Source organism: Natrix helvetica (genome assembly GCF_964273705.1).
Source record: "Natrix helvetica genome assembly, chromosome: 2".
Classification (NCBI taxonomy): Eukaryota; Metazoa; Chordata; class Lepidosauria; order Squamata; family Natricidae; genus Natrix; species Natrix helvetica.
Window position 1 is genome coordinate 182,871,249 of NC_138552.1, and position 20,601 is coordinate 182,891,849.

A 20,601-nucleotide genomic window follows, 5' to 3' on the forward strand; every position below is an offset into this window, starting at 1 on the left:
ATTGTTGCCTACTTAGCCAAACATGTGCTTGCAACAAGTCTTAATCAAGGTTATTAAGAAGTAAACAGAAGTAGCAATTACTCCCAAAGTCAGGTTGTTTCTGGTATTGAAAGCAATATACAGCCTTTTAAAGCCATTTAGGGACATGGTGGCTTAGTGGATAAGACACTGAGCTTGTCAATCACAAGGTCAGCAGTTTGACAGTTTGAATGCTGCATAATGGAGTGATTTCCCATGACTTGTCCCAGCTTCTGCCAACGTAGCAGTTCGAAAGCATGTAAAACTGCAAGTAGAAAAATAGGAACCATCTTTGGTGGGAAGATAACAGCGTTTCATTCACCTTTGGCTTTTAGTCATGCCAGCCACATGACTATGGAGATGTCTTTGGACAGCGCTGGCTCTTTGGCTTTGAAACGGAGATGAGCACTGCCCCCTAGAGTCGGGAGTGACTAGTGCATATGTACGAAGGGAATCTTTACTTTTCCTAAAGCTATTTAGGGTTCAGACAGTGGAATCACCATTGAATCACAGTCCTAAAGTGCAATCATAATATCTACTGGAAATTATAATGCTTTTAGTCAGAACTGAAGAAGCTTCTTGGATAAGATGTGAAAAGTCTTCAAGGAAAAACAAAGTCCAATTGCTTTGTGAAAAAGCACTTTTGGGACAACTGTGACCTGGATGTCTAAGACTCTCCATGGGCAATGCTTTCAGATATACATCTAAGAATGTCTCCATGTCTGTTAGAATGATCCAAATCTTGGATCTTTCACTTTTAGAGAGGCAAAATTTAATTATTTCTTACAGCTGATCATCTCAATAATGAACAATTCTAAATATTCATATATTTTGTTTGATTCCACATTCACCACAGAAAGGTGATAATTCAGATTAGCTTCTTTTTATAGTTTGGATTTAATGGGATCGAATTCATCTTGAAAACTTTGTTAATCGTCATTTTTTAAAAAGATAATGGAACTGTCATGAGAACTATGAAGGATGGACACAAATCAAGGCCAGATGGCAATCCTATAAAGATTTACATAAAATTATTTGCAGCACTTTCAAGGAGTATCTGTGCAAGAAGCTAATTCTAGTCTGGAGAGAAAAGAGAAAATCTTAACAAGACTAAAAAAAACTATGCAATTATTAAAATATAGGGAAGAGATGTTTGACAAAAGCAAATCACAGAACATCTCAGTTCAAAATTACAAGATGTTGATTAACTTTTTTTGGTCTTTAGACATATTGTTATCTCTTAGCCCAATCTGCTTTCTGGGATGGCTGTTGTGGGAGAAAATGAGCTCCTATATGGAAGCAAGGCAGTATAGCTTGCCTAGCCTTTTCTAATTGTTTTAGAATAGAATAGAATTCTTTATTGCCCAAGTGTGATTGGACACACCAGGAATTTGTCTTTGGTGTATATGCTCTCAGTGTACATAAAGAAAAATAAAATAGAATACATTCATCAAAAATTATAAGATACAACACTTAGCGATAGTCCTAGGTTACTAATAAGCAATCAAATCAAACTAGGAAACAAATAAAAGAATATAAATTGTAAAGACAAGCAACATGGTTATAGTCATACATGGGAAGAGATAGGTACTAGGAAGGATGAGAAGAATAATAGTAATACAATCTTAGTAATATTTTGACAGAGTTGCAGGAATTAGTTGTTTAGCAGAGTGATGGCATTCAGGAAAAAAAACTGTCCTTGTGTCTAATTGTTCTGGTGTGCAGTGCCCTATAGCATTGTTTTGAGGGTAGAAGATGAAACAATTTATTCTACAATCACTGTTTTATGGTTTCTATTTGTAGCCTTAGCCTTAATAAATAGATTATACAGCAGGAAATAAGGGTATGAAACAAACAGCAAAGCAATATATATATATTGCCAAGACAATCTCAATCTTACACGGGAAAAGACCTGAATACATATACTATACATTTATATATAATTTTACAAGCTATGAATGCTTGTAAAAAGTAACAGGATGGATGGATGGATACGGATGGATAGATGGATGGATGGATCTAGACAGATAGATAGATAGATAGATAGATAGATAGATAGATAGATAGATAGATAGATAGATAGATGATAGATAGATAGATGATAGATAGATAGATGATAGATAGATAGATAGATAGATAGATAGATAGATAGATAGATAGATAGATAGATGGATGATATAGGAAATGTTACATTATTTCATTTTGTATTATGGTAAAGGTAAGGATGTCATGTCAAGCTTGTATCCTGCCAATTATATGACCACATCTATCCAGCTTTGTTGACACCAGTGTGGAAGAGATTTGCTATTTCCTTTTTACAGGATTTTTCAACCTTTTCCAATCTAGCCCACAGTCATGGTATTCCCAGGTGGTCTCCTACCTAAATAATAACCAGATCTGGTCCTGCTTAGAGTCTAAACCTAGGCAAGGGAAGCTGCCTGCTGAGATACTACCCTCAATTACAGTATTGACAATTGTTTAAATTGGAGCAATCTCTTTTCTGAGATGAGCCCTGCCAACAGAAACACCATTCTTCCAGATCCCCTAAGTTACTCCAGTCTGGAACTGACATAGAAAATTCATCCATCTTGCTGTCTTCTAAAAAATTTTTAAAAATACATATTGAAGTTAAAAAAAAGTAGGAAAGCTTTTACACAGATCTTTTGCTGTGGCTGCTCTGAGCAAATGGTTCTTGTAAATGACAGTGTAATTTTCTCCACAATATCTTATTGTGTAGAAAACTTACATAGGCTGGTATTCTAAACTGAATAGTTCTTTAACGTGAATATTTCGGTGACATATTTAAGCCAATGAGAAGATTATTTAAATGAATAGGCAGTAGGGAGATCTTGTTACTTAATGATAGTCTATGCTCAGAATTTAATTAATATTCAGCAGTTGGCGCATTATGAACAATTAACTCTAGATCTTAAAAGCCACAATGAACCATTAAAATAGTAACTGTAGTATATCATGAGTTACAAAAGAACAATATTTCCTATTTTTTTTTCACAAGCTATTCATCTTCAATGGAACAAACCTCTCTAAATGTGTGATATTAATTTCTGCAATATATTCAGTCATATCTGAGGCTGAATCATGCTGCTTTGGAAAGCTTATGCAGCACCCTAGGATAAAATGGGATTTCTTCTGAAATAACTAAAATGAGTAATTTATGAGTAATTTGATCCTCCGGACGGCTACAAATTCTCTATTTAAAAAAGAGCTAAGCTGAAGATACCAGCTGAAGGAAGAACAGCCAAGTGACTAATGGGTCTACTTTTGAATATGGGCTTCCAATCATATTGCCTTGTGGCAAGAATGGGAGAATTGCATAATCTTTTAATTTGGGTGGCTCTTTCCAACAATATGTTTTTACTTATTTCCCACCTTCTGGAAGGTTGGACAGAGATTATATAAATGTCTGTCTCAGTGAAATAACATTCTGAATACTAAACAGATTAAAATCGAATTTGGTGGTGGTTGGTGGAGAAGGTAGCAAAAGGAAAGCTGAGTTCCAAAAGAAACCCAACTGCTCCTTTCTAAGTCCCTCCTTCCTTCCTCCCAGGCACACAATCCCGGATAGTGTGTATATAACCCACAATGTATTTCTCAGTATGATATATTCATGCAAATATATCATTACTCCTGGGAAAACTGATGGGAATAATTCCAGAATCTGAAATTTGCATTCTTTCCCTATGTTGCTAGGATTTTATTACTACATAGGCAAGTTATTGGTTTTCTTATATTTCACTTTCCAATTTTACTTTGCTTCAGTAGATTAGTTATTTGGGGAGGGGGTGAGTTCTGTATTAATTCTTCATTTTTTAATTTAGATTATTTTATGTATTAGCAATTTATAATGGTCATATTTATTTTATCATGAAGTTTGATTAATGTTTGTATGTGTGTATCATAAGGGTTTTACGGTAACTAACATCATGTTTGTTTAAATTATTGCAATAGTTCACACTATTTGTTTTAGTGACTTCAAAATAAAAAGATACTCTGACGTTACTAAACTTCCCTCCCCTTATAATTTCAGCTTTATTCCTTTTCTGAACATTATATTATTGTTGCTTACTCTTGATCATGCATATAAGTTTAGCCTGGTCCAGGTCTCACTTCCTGTTTTTGAATCAATACAGTTTGTTGAGTTCAATCTCAGGATTATTTCAGAGTTCAATAATTTATCCTTTTTATTTAAGATATCCTGGCTTGGGCTTCTACTGGACATGACATCTCCAAAACAACTGAGCCTTTCAAATAGCATCTTTTTTTATTGTCACCCTTCCCAGGACCACCAGACAGGAAACGCAGGCAGATGAACTAATTATACTTTATTGTAAGACTTTACATTAATAGAACATTGCAAGTCTGAAGTACAAATCTCCTGCCATCTCCTTTACAGTCTGAGAAGTTAGGGAGGGTCCCTTTTGAGCCCCTTTCTCTACCCATTATGTAACTATGGGCTATGCCAATGATGGTGAACCTTTTCTGGACTGAGTGCCCAAAGTGTGCATATGTGTGCACGTGTGCGAACCCCCAAAATGCAATGTGCATGCGGTCCCTCACATGCTCCTGCCCCCCACATGTGCATGCACCCCTCGCATGTGCCCCAACCCCTGCATGCATCCAGCCCCCCTGCATGCATGTCAGAGACCTGAAGACCAACTGGCAGATGGGAGGCGTGCATGTATGCACGGCAAAGCTGAGATGGGGCGACGGCTTGTGTGCCCACAAAGAGGGTACTGCGTGCCACCTCTCGCACCCGTGCCATAGGTTCATCATCACTGGGCTATGACCTCTCTTATCTGTTTCCTAGGCTACCTCTCTCTTCCCTATTTTTTCAAGGTCTTTCTCACATACCATTACAATTTTCACATTTCAGATACTGTATTTTTCCCCACTTTCAAGTCTGAGAGTTTCCTATCCTGATGTCACTGATGTTTTCTAAACCACATGCTAGTTTCGAAGACATGAAAATATTCTTGAGAATGTATTCAAGAATAAAAACCAGCTTGTATCAAAATATCAAAATCCATGATATGTGAGCTTTTTGATAATGGCTGGTTTGTATTCTTGACCAAGCAGGTAGAAAGAAATTTGGATAGGTTTTGTGATTTGGAGTTCTTAGCACTTAGTCCTTACTCCCTTTTGGGCCTATAATCCATTTGTTGGAAAGTTCAAGTGGGTAATTTCCATTCTAGTTTGTACCCAGCACACTCCTAGTCAATCCCTATATCTAGATCAGAGCAAGCATACATGCCACTCAGTGTGGCTAGCAAACATACAGCTTTATTTATTAAACATCAGCAAACTTCAAAAAAAACATTCAACTGTCAAAAACAGGATGAAAGTAACAGAAAAGCAGGGAGAGAAATTCACCAGTCACAAATTTACTGGAATGTGATTATTTGAATTTTAACCCTTTTATGTACACAACGGTAGCAGAATAAAGATGAAAAGTACTGCAAAAGATGATGCTTTTTTCATTTTATACCACAAAGGCAACCGTTTGGTGGATGGGGATGGTGTCTCCAACCATTCAATTTTGAAAGTGTTCCCATATAACATTTGGGAGCAGAATCAGCCTATCTGATCTCATGAGATCAGTTTTGCCATAGAGCTCAGCTGATTTATTGCTGTCTCATTTTCAGTACAAGTAGTCCTCATTTACAATTGGTACCATCAATTTGGTTGCTAACTGAAGCAAGCACTAAATGAAACTGACTTTGCTTATGATCATACTGCAGCTTTCCTTTGCTCAACAGACCTGTGAAGGTCATAAATATGAAGATTGGCAGTAAAACTTACTTTTTCATCAGCATTGTAACTGCAAATGGCCATTAAATGAAGCAGCTGCTTAACAAGGATTATCTATACATCTGAAATTCCAGGAGATGTGTTCATTTTATTTTATTTTATTTTATTTTTAATTTGAAGCATCTCAGTTGTACAGAACGTATGGATGGAACGTATTTTTGAAGTGTTAGCCAGACTTGTCTCTGTGTTGTGAGGATTTGATAATTGGGTTTTTATCTCACACTACCGTGTTCTCTCACTGACATTTGAAGTTCAGCTACCACAGCATTAAGCTCAGCATTTTGAGGGCTTTGTGACTTGGCCTCAAACTCAGGTTTTGAAGTATGAAGCACTGACCATATGGACATATCCTTATCCTGCCATTATTGAGAATTAGTTCTTTCTTTCAGAATGGGGAAGAGTATTAGATGTCTGAAGGAGAAGGGAGAACTTTTTTGTTACGTATAGATGTTTCTGAAGTTTTCATGCATGAAGTGACCTTGGTGACACAAGACACAGGGGCTCATCTTTCACACCATTAGTCATGCAAATATGGCTGCTGAATGATAGCTAGAAAGAAGCAGAGACTTCCTTGAGCTATGGTCTTTCATATTCTTTGCCTCTTTTTCTCTAATAGTAGAATAAAGGGTTTTTTGACAATTCTGGGCCAATGAGAAGAGGCAGAGTCTGCTGGGGAAATGCTACGTAACATGCTATGTATCTGCCTGCACTACAGCTCCAGTGGTTGGATCCCTCCTGGCTCGGGATATTATCGTTTTTTCCTTCAAAATTAAGAAAAAGTCCAATAAATTCTGTAAGTTGATCTGTTTGTCTTCCTGACCAGGATCTGTTTGTCTTGCTGACCACAAAAGCCATTTTTTAAAAAAAGTATTCAGCAAATATATTTCGTTTTTCCTTTATTTCATTATGCCTTTAGAATCTGACAAAGATGTAGGACAACGCCATACCTATAAACAAAGAAACAAATTTATTTTTGTTACATAATTTAAAATGCTTTATAAATGGCTTCACTTAATTTCACAGGAAATCTATAACCAAGTCAATACTTTTCTAGTCTAGCACTAAATATATTCCTAACTCTCTGATAGATAGAAGATTTTGTAAGCAAAGAGTCTCAGCCTCTTTCAGATCTGTCCTTCCATTTACTTTCTCAAAATCATTTTTCTTTCAATTCCATCATTCTTCTGGAATATAAACTAGGAGGAGATGCCCTATGTTGCTATGATTTGATTGGAAGCCCCACCATCCTGTCATTACAGAGATGGCGGGGAACCCCCCCACCCCCCCCAAAAAAATAACATCAGGGTAAATGTGACTGACATGATATGTCATAAAGATTTTGATTGACCAATACTGCAAAGCAAGATGTCTCATTTGGAGAAGCTTCTCACATCTTCTCTATATTCCTCCTCAAATTTCAGTAATGTAAATTGTCCATTACTAGAAACACAGCATCTGGTCTCTTCTCCATCTAAGGGAACTACCAATCTCTGATCAGCACCACTGTTGCAAGTCTCCACAATGTCACAGATCTTTTGACTCTGAGGATTAATTTATAAATTAACTAATTGAGCTTTTTCCTCCAGAGGCAATGCAATGATTTATTTAATGTGTTCTCTTGAAGCCATATCAGGAAGTAGTTGCCATCAGCAGAAATTCCTGCCTCATCTCTTTTTCTTTCTTCATTCATTCACCTTTTTCTCTTTGTCCTTTTTTCTTTCATAGTGACACATTTTTAATGCTCTCTTTTTCCATCCTTGAAGTTACTGCAGGACAATGACCACATCCTGGTCTCACATTGTCTATTGACTGTTGGAGAACTGACCACTGCAAGGAGGAAAACTTGTCAGCCATATGCAAATGGTCACTATCTCATTTTGGAAATTACTTCAAATGCACTTCAAAAATTGTCCACAGTCTGAAAAAAAGTTTCTTTATAGTATATGTCATCTCTTTATAGCTTACTTCTTTCTCATTGGGGACTTTTCCATGTCTTCATTGCATTCTGCTATATCTCAAAGTTAATTGAGTTGTATAGAAAGAAAGAGTTGTATATTTCCAGCATCTGAATTATAGATGCCATTTCTTCCTAAGTTCCTTAGGTTTGTTTAACATCATCTGAATAAAAAATACCTATTGTATGTATATATTTAGTCTCCACATGCATCCCCTTTCTTCTTTTTCCTTGGGAAAGAACATAAGATAACTTTGGCTCTGTAAATGTGTAGCTCAACCAAAATTTGACCGTTCTTAAAGTTTAGATCATGTGAAGTGTTAATACCACTTTATAATGCCTTGGTAAGGCCACACTTGGAATACTGCATTCAGTTTTGGTTGCCATGATGTAAAAAAAGATGTTAAGACTCTAGAAAGAGTGCAGAGAAGAGCAACAAAGATGATTAGGGGACTGGAAGCTAAAACATATGAAGAACGGTTGCAGGAACTGGGTATGTTTAGCTTAAGAGAAAGAAGGACTAGGGGAGACATGATAGCAGTGTTCCAATATCTCAGGGTTTGCCACAAAGAAGAAGGAGTCAAGCTATTCTCCAAAGCATTTGAGGGCAGGACAAGAAGCAATGGGTGGAAATTAGTCAAATGGAGAAGCAACTTAGAACTAAGGACTGACAGTTAGAACAATTAATCAGTGAAACAACTTGCCTCCGGAAGCTGTGAATGCTCCAACACTGGAAGTTTTTAAGAAGAGATTGGATAACCATTTGTCTGAAGTGGTGCAGAGTTTTCTGCCTAGGCAGGAGGTTAGACTAGAAGAGTTCCAAGGTCCCTTCCAACTCTTCTATTCTATTCTATTCTATTCTATTCTATTCTATTCTATTCTATTCTATTCTATCCAATTCTAAAGCCAAAGCACTCAACATTTTGCCTATGGCCTAATGTTATTAGCCTGTGTATTCAAGTAAGGTTTTAGAATTTTTCTTTCAACTCACTTTTAAGATTCTTTTAGTAATCAGCTTTTTAAAATTCCTTCTTTTCTTACTCAAAAATGAATATTGAAAATGCCCTATGAAAACAGCCTCTTCAATATTTTTTCCATGTTTTTGGAAGGTTCTCTATCAAGGTCTAGTTCTACAACTTCTCTAACTTCCATAAAGATTATCTAATAAAGAGTAGGAGATAGATATGACAGGTGACAGATAGATACTGTGGATGATAGATAGATAGATAGATAGATGATAGATAGATAGATAGATAGATAGATAGATAGATAGATAGACAGACAGACAGACAGACAGACAGACAGACAGACAGACAGATGAACTACAGATATTGTTTTATTATTTATTCTCAATTATGCTGTAATTTGTGAAGTAGGATCTTACAGTACATCAATCAATATTTGTTGGCTATGCCATGTCAGAAACTGTCTGAGCATAAACAACCTCTCTACCGGAAGACAAAATTCTGGCATTTATCAACTACATTAAACGTTCTAGATAGCCAAATAGTTGTTTTGACTTTCACATTAAGTTCCATGGTTCTTCCAGAGCTTCTCAGCATGAACTATGTAAACAACTGCTTGAACTAGTTTCCCAACCTCTCTCTCTCTCTCTCCACAGCTTGCATGGCAGCCAACAATTATGCTAAAGTACAATCCTCTGCCACAAATGGCATTTCCTTTCTATTATTTCCCTACATTCAAAATGGAAGTTTCATTGGAATCTTCACATTTCTTCAGTTTTGTTAGTACTGTTGAAACTATTTCATAATTTACATGATCCCTTTTTTAAAATAAAATTTCCTTTGCGATTCCTCTTTGAAATTAATGGAACTAGTGGCCCTCATACCTCCATAGGATCCAGCACGCTCTGCAGTCTCACATTTGCAACCAATGTGTGAAATCATAATTGCGTTTACTAGGTAGAAAAGACACATTTTCTCTCTTTTCCAACCAAGTTTATTTGCCTTGTGATTATTTTCAACTAATCTACACATGGCTGTAAATCCATTCTAAGAAGGGTCTGGTTTCAGCAGTACAGAATAAAACTAGATCCTGGCTAAGGACAACTAGTTCTTCTAGTTTGAAAAGTGATTTGTTAATTTGTCTTTCTTCTGTTCATAAAATAGACTACCTAACTCCATATAATTAATGAAATTTTCTGTGATTTGGTGTCCACCTGATACTTTGGACTTCAATTCTAAAATTCCTAGCTAGCATTGCCAAAGGTAATGCTGACTGAAAATTGTAGGAGTTAAAGTCTAACTCATTTGGGGAGCACTAAATCAAGGGAGAAATACAGGGGAGAGATCTAGCTAGCTTGCAGTATGATTTCATAAAGGTAATTCATACTTTAAAGAGCAGTATCTTATTTTTGAAGTGTTAAGAAATGCACATTCTGCATTTCTTTTTCTTTCTTTCATTCATTCATTCTTTCTTCCATCCCTCTTTCTTTCTTTTACTTTTTCTTTCTTTTCCTTCCTTCCTTCCTTCCTTCCTCTCTCTCTCCCTCCCTTCCTTCCTTCCTTTTCTTCCTCCTTCTCTCTGTCTATCATTGTCTATCAATTCCAGAAGACTTATGAAAGAACAGTAAGCAAGCATGAAAATACATTTGGTTCCTCAGAATGTTTAAAAGGATAAACACTACATTATGAATATTTGGCAATCTGCATGATCAGAGCTTGAAGCTTGTCCAAAACTAAGAGCATATATTTCCTGACTCATACTTGTAATTGGAGTGGAAATACAGATAGTTCTCACTTAACAACAATAATTGAAACCAGAATTTCTATTGGTAAGTGACATAATTATAAAACTCAATGTCACATGACCATGGAGCTTAATAATATTGGCATCTCCTGTTGTCATCCTTAAGTGAATCACTACAAGTTAAGCAAGAATGCCATTTGATTGCCATTTGCAATCTCCTGTTTACTTCCCCATTGACTTTGGTAGTTGGAAGTGGGTGATCATGTGACTGGTGTAAGTATGAAGTTTGGTTAAAGGTACCATTTGTTCAACACTGTCATAAATTCAAATGTTCACTAAAAGAGGGGCTATTAAGTGAATCTGTGATCCTCCAATTTTTTTCTGAATTACAATTTACAAGTGCACCCAGTCAGCATAACTAATAAGGATGTTAACTTGGAAGCCTAAAGAGGGGCTTATTCCATAATTCAAAAGTCCATACACTTCTGTTACTGTTCCTTTCCTGATTGGAAAACTTTGCTTCATACATGTTACAACACCTTTTATTTCTCCATGTATAACAAGAAAGAACTTACATTAGAGAGATGTATTTATTTTAAAAAATCTGACTTTCAGAAGACTACATGTACACACACACACACACACACACACACACACACAAATAAATAAATAAAGGGAGACTTGTATAGTTCTATTTCAAGCTATTTAGCTTTCATCAGCTAGCCATCCCGTTGCTGGGATTTGAACTTGGGCTATTTTACATGTTAGGCAGTTATATTAACCTCTAAGCCACAAGCTCTCCTGCCCTATCAACTGAGCCAGGGGAATGATTGTTTTTGTCAAAGCACCTGGTATGCCCAAATATGTGAGGAAGCATACTGCTTTCCTTTTTGTCTTTCTGAAAACTCTTCTGAAAGTCATATTATATACATACATAAATACATACATACATACATACATATACATACATACATACGCACACATACACATACACACACACATGCAAACACTTGTGGTTTTTTAAGGTTGATGGTGACATCAAGCGCCCTTTCCAGATTTTCAGTGTAAGACTGGTTTGAGTTTAACAGATTTTCAGTGATGTAACTGTAATTCAGGAAAAGTCCATGCTGTAAATATGAATGTATATGGGCATTTTCATGTTTCACCCTGATCTACATTCTTTTTCACATCTAGAATGATGGGGATGAAACACAGCCAATGAAGAAAAACATGACTTATGAAAATATATTACAGCAAGAGATAGCAGAAGGGAGCCCAGCATTTGATAGTAGATTGCCTCCTAATTTGACATAAATCAGAAAAGATTTCAAACTCCCAGTGGTGTAACAATAGCAGAAAGAAAAATCTAAATCAAAGTTCCCTGGGAGAAAGGACAAAGGAAGAGATTTGTGGGTCTGAAAGGATTAATGTTCAAGCTCCAGTTCTGGTGCTGAAAATAAGTATTGCTACTTAGAGGCAGCTTGATTTACAATTCTATTTTCCTTTTCACTATGTTATACAAGGTTCCAGTAGATGGACCATTAAAATTAGAGTAGATCTCACAAGTCCATTCCTGATGACTGCCAAACAGTGGTCTTCCAGATTATTAGGCTGCAATCTCACTTCCTAGTAGGGGTTCATAGAACTGTAGACCAACAATATCTGAAAATGACCCTGGTACGGCACATCAAATAAATTCCTCTGATTTTGTTTTTTCCAACATCCTCCATCCTTATTGTTTTGTTTTGTTTTGTTTTTATTGGATTTATAGGCCGCCCTTCTCCCAAAGGACTCAGGGCGGCGTACAACATTAAAAAACACACATCCCGAAAGTTGGGAGAGGGAACAAACTATTCCAGTAGAGGGTTGTTTTATTACAATGGTCGCGGGGAGGGGGGGATGCGAGGACAAGAGAAGATCACAAGGTCGGTTGGGAGACCGTGGCTGCTGGCTACGCACGGTCGTTTGTACCAACCCCCGCAACCTAGGTGGTCGGGATCTACAGAGACAGGGCCTGCGGCTGATGCTTTGCAATGCAAGGTCCGTGACCAACAAGGCCCCCCTCATTAATGAGTTGATCTCTGAGGGGGAGCTGGACCTTGCAGGAATAACAGAGACCTGGTTGGGTCACGAGGGTGGTTTGCCCCTCGTGGAAATGTGCCCACCAGGTTTCCATGCATTTCATCAGCCTCGGGCCCTGGGTAAGGGTGGAGGGGTGGCGGTGGTTATACGGGATGGTCTAGAGCCGAGGGAGTTCACTGTTTCTCAGATACCCGGGTGTGAGTCACTTGGTGTGAAATGGGGCCCAGGGAGGCAGTGGGGTTTGCTGATTGTATACTTGGCTCCTCGCTATACGTCAGCAGCCCTGCCCGAGCTCCTCGAGCTGATCTCGGAGACGGTGGTGGAGATCCCCAAACTTTTGGTTATGGGGGATTTCAACCTGCCGTCGACGGGAGCAGCATCCGAGGTGGCTCGGGAGTTCATGGCTTCCATGACAGCCATGGGCCTGACCCAACTAATTCAGGGCCCCACACATGAAGGTGGCCACACACTGGACCTTGTTTTTGTATCTGAGCAGTGGACGAGTGATCTGGGAATAGGGGACTTAGACATTACTCCCCTGTCATGGTCAGATCACTCTTCTCTCTGGCTAGACTTCCCTGGCGCTACCCCCCACCGCGAGGAGGCGGAACCAGTTTGTCCAAGCTGGTACCGCCCCAAGCATCTGATGGAACCAGTTAGGTTCCAGTCGGAGCTTGGGCCGCTACCTGTAGCCCTGACCCGCGCTCGGTCGGAGGACCTAGTGGCCGCCTGGAATAGGGCAACGGCTGGGGCCTTGGACCGGGTTGCGCCTTTGCGACCTCTCCTACGGCAGCGACCCACCCGGGCTCCTTGGTATACCAAGGAGCTGAGGGTGATGAAGCGCCAGAGGAGACGTCTAGAGAGCAGGTGGAGGTCCTCACGCTCTGAGTCTGACCGAACACAGGTAAGAGCCTATTTACGGACTTGTGGCATTGAGAGCGGCCAAACGTAGACATTGTGCCGCTCTTATTGCATCTGCGGATAACCGCCCTGCCGCCCTGTTTAGGGTCACCCGCTCCCTCTTGGTGCAAGAGACGCAGGGGGCACCCTTACAGGGTAGAGCAGAGGAGTTTGGAGAATATCTGCAGAACAAAGTCGCTCAGATCAGGAGTGGATGGGCCCCCTCCAGTGGTCTGGACGGGCCGTCAACAGTGAGTCTTGTGAGTCCACTCTGGGAGGAGTTTGACTCTGTTGCCCCCGAGGATTTAGACAGGTTGCGTGGAAGGCTGCGACCCACCACGTGTTCATTGGACCCGTGTCCCTCCTGGCTGGTACTGGCATCCTGGGAGGCGACACGAGGCTGGCTTCTGGGCCTGGTGAACGCCTCGTTGGGTGAGGTATCCTTACCTACTGTCTTGAAAGAGGCGGTGTTGAGGCCCTTACTCAAGAGGCCTTCACTCAACCCAATGGAGCTAGCTAATTATCGTCCAGTCTCCAACCTCCCTTTTTTGGCGAAGGTTGTTGAGAATGTGGTGGCGCAGCAGTTTCCGCGTCACCTCGATGAATCCGATTATCTAGACCCACGCCAGTCCGGCTTCCGACCCGGGCACAGCACTGAGACAGCCTTGGTCGCGTTGGTTGATGATCTCTGGAGGGCCAGAGATAGAGGTTGTTCCTCTATCCTGGTCCTATTAGATCTCTTAGCGGCTTTTGATACCATCGACCATGGTATCCTTCTGCGCCGGCTGGAGGGGATGGGAGTCGGAGGCACCGTGTTACGGTGGTTCGACTGTTACCTCTCCGGCCGGATGCAATATGTGTTGACAGGGGGGCAGAGATCGACCCCGAGGCAACTCTCTTGTGGGGTGCCGCAGGGGTCGGTTCTCTCGCCCCTTCTGTTCAATGCATACGTGAAGCCGCTGGGCGAGATCATCCGTGGTTTTGGGGTTGAATACCATCTGTACGCTGATGATACGCAGCTGTACATTTCAACCCCAAACCACCCCAACGAGGCTGTCGAAATGATGTCCCGGTGTTTGGAAGCCGTCCGGGTCTGGATGGGGGACAACAGACTCAAACTCAACCCCTCCAAGACTGAGTGGCTGTGGCTTCCGGCACCTCGGTTCAGCCAGCTGACTCCATCGCTGGCCATAGGGGACGAGCTACTGCCCCCTGTGGAACGGGCGCGCAATTTGGGCGTCCTCCTAGATGCCCGGCTGTCAATGGATGACCATGTGGCAGCCGTGGCAAGGGGGGCGTTCCACCAGGTTCGCCTGGTGCGCCAATTGCGCCCCCTACTGGACCGGGATGCCCTACGCACAGTCACTCATGCGCTGGTGACGTCTCGCCTAGATTACTGTAATGCTCTCTACATGGGGCTTCCCTTGGGACGCGCCCGGAGACTGCAGCTAGTCCAGAACGCGGCCGCGCGGGTTATCATGGGGAGGTCTAGATACTCCCACGTAACACTGCTCCTACGCGAGCTGCACTGGCTACCTGTGGTTTTTCGGGTGCGTTTCAAGGTCCTGATTACTATCTTTAAAGCGCTCCATGGCTCAGGACCTAGTTACTTGCGGGATCGCATCCTCCCACATACATCCCTGTGGCCAATCCGCTCTCACAGGGAGGGCCTTCTTCAAGTGCCGTCCACTAGGCAATGCCAGCGGGCGGCGCCAAGGAGTAGAGCCTTCTCTGTGATGGGCCCAACCCTCTGGAATGACCTCCCCCCCGACATTAGAACCACCTCGGACTTCCGCTCCTTCCGACAAAAATTGAAGACTCACCTGTTCCGACTAGCTGGCCTGGCATGATTATAAATGTTACATCTATGAACTCCTGGTAGTATATTCTCATCTGGTTATTTTAAGGGTAATGTTTTAGTTTTAATTGTTTTTAGGGCTTTCAGCCTCATATTTATTCCTCTGTACAGTACTCTTAATTTTAACCTCCTCCACATACATACATATATTTATAGTTCTATTTATATTTGTATTTTATCTGTGATTTATTGTGGACTGTACACCGCCCTGAGTCCCTTTTTGGGAGAGGGGGCGGTTTAGAAATGTGAATAAATAGAAATAGAATAGAAATAGTTTAAAAGAAATTAAATACACATCCCCCCAAAAATATGAATTTATAGGACAATACATTTAAAAATGAGTTAAAATTAACAGGCCAGGCTGGCTTGCTGGAAAAGCCAACTTTTTAGGGCGCGTCGGAAGGACCGGAGGTCAGGGATTATGCGAAGATCCGGGGGCAGCTCATTCCAGAGGGAAGGCACTCCCACAGAGAAGGCTCTCCCCCTGGGGGTCACCAGCCAACACTGTCTGGCCGACGGCACCCTGAGGAGGCCAACTGTGTGGGATCGTACTGGACAGTGGGAGGCTACTGGTGGCAGTAGGTGGTCTCGCAGGTACCCTGGGCCTAAGCCATGAAGCGCTTTAAAGGTCATAATTAGTACCTTGAATCACACCCAGAAAACAACCGGCAACCAGTGCAGGCTGCCTAAAAGGGGTGTAACATGGGAGCACCTAGGTACCCCCATGTCAACCTGCGCGGCCGCATTCTGGACCAGCTGAAGCCTCCGGGTGCTCTTCAAGGGCAGCCCCATGTAGAGAGCATTACAGTAGTCCTTATCATCAATGGATAGAGAAATATAATTATTCATAACTTCGTGTGGCTGTAGCTATATATTCAAGGCACACTCACATTCAGAATATATTGAGAATGTTGAAACATTTTTTTGTCTTTCTGAATATACCAAAGGAGGTTGTCTTAAGAGTTGCATCTTAGCAACAGCATGTAGGCATATTGCCCCAACAATATGGTCCCTTCCCGAGCAGGGCTGGGAAGGGGCCGCTGGAGAGGCCGCCCCACTTCCCTCCCCCTCAGGAGACAGGGTTGGGCCCTTGGGGAGCCTGGTGTGAATCCTGACTCCTCCTTGTCTGACTTCTCTCCTGCTGTGCCTCCACAAAGCCGACCCTCCTCTCCCCCCACTTGGGCTCTTCCCTGGATCCCCGCCACCAGCAGCCCAAGTGGGTGTCCCCACTTCTCCTGCTCCCCCCTGCAGGGGAAGAAGTTCAGAAGGCTGGAAGGCTGAATGAACCTTGAGCAACATCAGGATCGAATACCAGGTTGTAGGCAGAGTTTGCCTGCAATACTGCACCTTAATTACAGCACTACCAGGGCTCGTGGTATCTTACTATCAGCTTTCTTCCTGTACAGATATTACAGAGAAAGAGGGTTTATAGACGACATCCCAAGTTTGTATAGATTTATTAATTCTCTTCCCCCCCTCCAATTTCTTTTCCTCTCCCTCAAACACCAACCCACAGTAGTTAGCACTTATGTTCTAAATACTGTAGATGATAGTTTTTTGAACAGTATAACAACTGACAGTTGTTTTCAAGTGAACTCTAATCAGCAGCTACCTAGAAATCCCATTCCATTTCCATTGTTTACTTAAACATGTAGCCCTCCGGTGCTGAACAGCTGTTTAATCCTCAAAACAACCCTGCCATGTTAGCTGATTGGAGGTCTGAGAGAGCTACACAATAGATCAGTGTTTCTCAAACTTGGCGACTTTAAGTCCTGTGGACTTCAACTCCCAGAATTCCCCAGCCAGCTATGCTGGCTGGGGGATTCTGGGAGTTGAAGTCCACAGGACTTAAAGTCGCCAAGTTTGAGAAACACTGCAATAGAGAGATGTGTGGGTTTTCCCCTTACAATTTCAGGTGAATTGGCTCCTACTTCATTTTAGTCAGTGTGTGAACCAGCAGATAAAGCTGTATCTTGTGGCCAGCCCATATCCAAATGGCTCCATCTGGGGGAAAGCATTTTGATTCTACAGTTCATGAGAACCTTTCCCAATCTGGTATTCTCCAGATGTAGTGGACTTCGATTCCAGAAACACCATCTGGGCTGGTCAGCTCTACATAGCTCATAATCTTTGTAAAAGTGAAAGCATTAATTTTTGAAATCATTAGTTAGTTTTTGACCTTTTCTGAATTTTTCATTTCTTTGTAACCTATCTAGTATTTCATGATCTTTTGGTATTTTAAATTGTGATTTTTCCATCATGCCTGTATCAACAACAAAGACAGTACTACCTATTGTGCTTAGTCATAGGTTCCTTAGCTGTATTGGCTGTATTCACCCCACACATTAACCATTATCCAAGGTTTATAAACTATAATTATGATTAAATTAACACTATTTGCTGGATTCAATCCAACAGAGGTACATTATGGCATGGCAGAGAGATACAAAACTTATTTCTCAGAATGAGTAGTGCCAGTTTTATTGGTTGTTTTTTCAACTTGGATGTGTTTGTGTGTGTGAAAGGGGTAGACTGGATTAACTAAGCTTTGCATAGATGTGAAAAACAAGGCTATCTCTTAAAACTCCTGACTTCAACCCTACACCCAAAGCTTCTGGTTCTCATCCACTTTTAAGTGTGGCCAATAATGCAATCTGCAATCCAATGAAAATTACACTCACTTGGATAGACAGCATGTATTAAACTAGATATGTAGATTTTTTAAAAAAAAATGTACCATCAGATTTCATTAAAGTATTTCAATATAATGGGTAACGAACAAGCACTGAATCAGTTATTATTGTTCCTCATCCCAATCCTCATTCTAACCCATTTCTACTCAGCAAGATTGTTGGATAAATAAATTAGAGGAAGGAGTGCTTTACTTGTTACATTGAGCTCCTGAAGTAAATGAGAAGTAAACAAAAATGGTTAACATATTATGATATATTAGAATTCCTTCAAGGAAATGTAAAATTAAATTACGAGAAGTTTTGGTAATAGAAGGATACTTTTGTCAATGGTTTTCTTATGTACAGTTCACAGCAGGGTTTAAATTGGATGAAAATTTTTACAGTTATGAAGACAGTAAGATTGACTTTGAAGCAGAATTATGCACTAATGATAAATATGTAATTGCTAAAACATAAAAACTTTGACTGAAATGTAAGCCCGAGGAACAATAAGTGAAAGATGTATGTTAAAATGGTCTAAACCTTTGGCCATAGTATACAAATGGACCAGTGAGAAAATATGTACCGGTAGTTGAAAGGATTGAAATTTACCCTATCCTCTATTCTTAAAAAATATTTTTTTTAATAAAATGATGTATCATTAATATGTATTATCAGAGAAATGTTCTAGAATATACAAGGGCAGGTTGGATCTTTGCTGCAAAAGTGAAGAACATGAAGACATTTTATCATTTTTGGTGGACATTTTAAAAAGTTTTTTTTTTTTTAAAAAAGATACAAATACACACATTAATTCAGAAAAATTTAAAGTTTAAAGTGTAATTGAAACCAGAGATCCCTTTTCCAAATAATGGCAAGGAACTGGAAAAAAAGGTGATGGAACTTTTTATATATGATAACTGCAACGAGTTTATTATATGCTCAAAAGTAGAAAAGGTTAACTTTACCTACAATAGAGGAGTTGTTTAACACAGTGGAACTTGTGCACATGGCTAAACAAACCTTTTTGATTAGAGGGAAAAAACCCCAGAATTTACATTTATGGTTGACTAAAAACCCTTTATAGATTTTTTTCATGAAATAGGGAGGGGGGACCACTTATGATTTGTGTTTTTGATGATTAGGAGGAAAAAAAACCCTTGGAGAACAGAAAAGAGTGAGTTTTCCGGTCACAGAGTAAGAGATGTTGTAATTGTGCTTATATTTGCTATAAAGGAAATCAGAAGCTTCTTTCTATTACTTTCTGAGTCTTTCTTTCTGCACTTTTCTTTTTCTTTTCTTCTTCCTTTCTTTACTGCATGTACTCTATTAATTTATGATGCTTTTATGTTCTTTGTAAAACTTTTAATGAAAATATTAAACGGAGAGGAATATAATTATACATATATTATTAATATACACATCCTTTATAATTAACAGAGGATTGTGATTTTATTTGTGTGTCTAAAAAAACGGGAGTGGGGTAGGAAGCTGAGGAGGCTGCAATGAATTTTAAATGTAACTAGTACTTCTTAAATGAAAAGTATTCTTCTAAAACTAAGGTCACTTTCACACTACTATTTCCACCTCACTTCAGTGGTGGGATTCAATTTTTTTTACTACCACTGGGTGTGGGTGTAGCTTGGTGAGTGTGGCTTGGTAGGAGTGGCAGGGGAAGGATACTGCAAAATCCCCATTACCTCCCGATCAGCTGGGACTCGGGAGGCAGAGAATAGATGGGGACAGGGCCAGTCAGAGGTGGTATTCACTGGTTCTCCGAACTACTCCACTACCAGTTCTCCAGAACTGTTCAGAACCTGCTGAATACCACCTCTGCTTCACTTGAGTAACAAAATTACTCTTCTCCACATAAACAGTGAAACCCCAAAACAAATAATTCAAGCAGCCTTGATTTTTAGACATTGCTGTTCCAAAGAGAATGGAGAATCAGGACAAATCTGATTTAGCTCTCCCTCCCCCTAAATCCAAGTAACATTTTGCTTTAAAAACCTGCTACGGCAGCCTTTGCTTGGGAGCTGAGCTGAGAAAAGAGGCCTGTGTGTAGGAGTGCACTGTGCATATTGTGATATGCTGTTATAAGTTGAAATTCAGAATGCTGCTAAAAATGAAGTGAATCTTCACCTTCAAGAATTCTCTGAAATATCTACTGTCAATAGGCTGAAAGAACACGACAGCAATGTAATAACTTTTCAAAAATTTCTCTAAGTTGTTTGGGCAAACTCCAGCTAAACATTCCTATTTAACTGAACTGTCGACAGTGAAACTTAGAAGTTCAGCAATAAAATAGAAAATGCATCTTTTAATAAATATAGAAATTAAAAATATGAAGTAAATAGGTATATCAAGCTTCCACAAGGCTTAATGCACTATTTTCCTTCATTTCTTAACCCCTAGCACTATGTTGTATACATATGTCGTGTCTACTCACTATGAAAAATGCATGTATATTTTTAATTTCTACGGAGATTTGAGGGAGAGAAAAAATAAAGGAGATTCTATCTACAGTTTCCAATCCTTGCCCTAAACTATGGTTTTGATTCTGACATTTTGCAAAACCA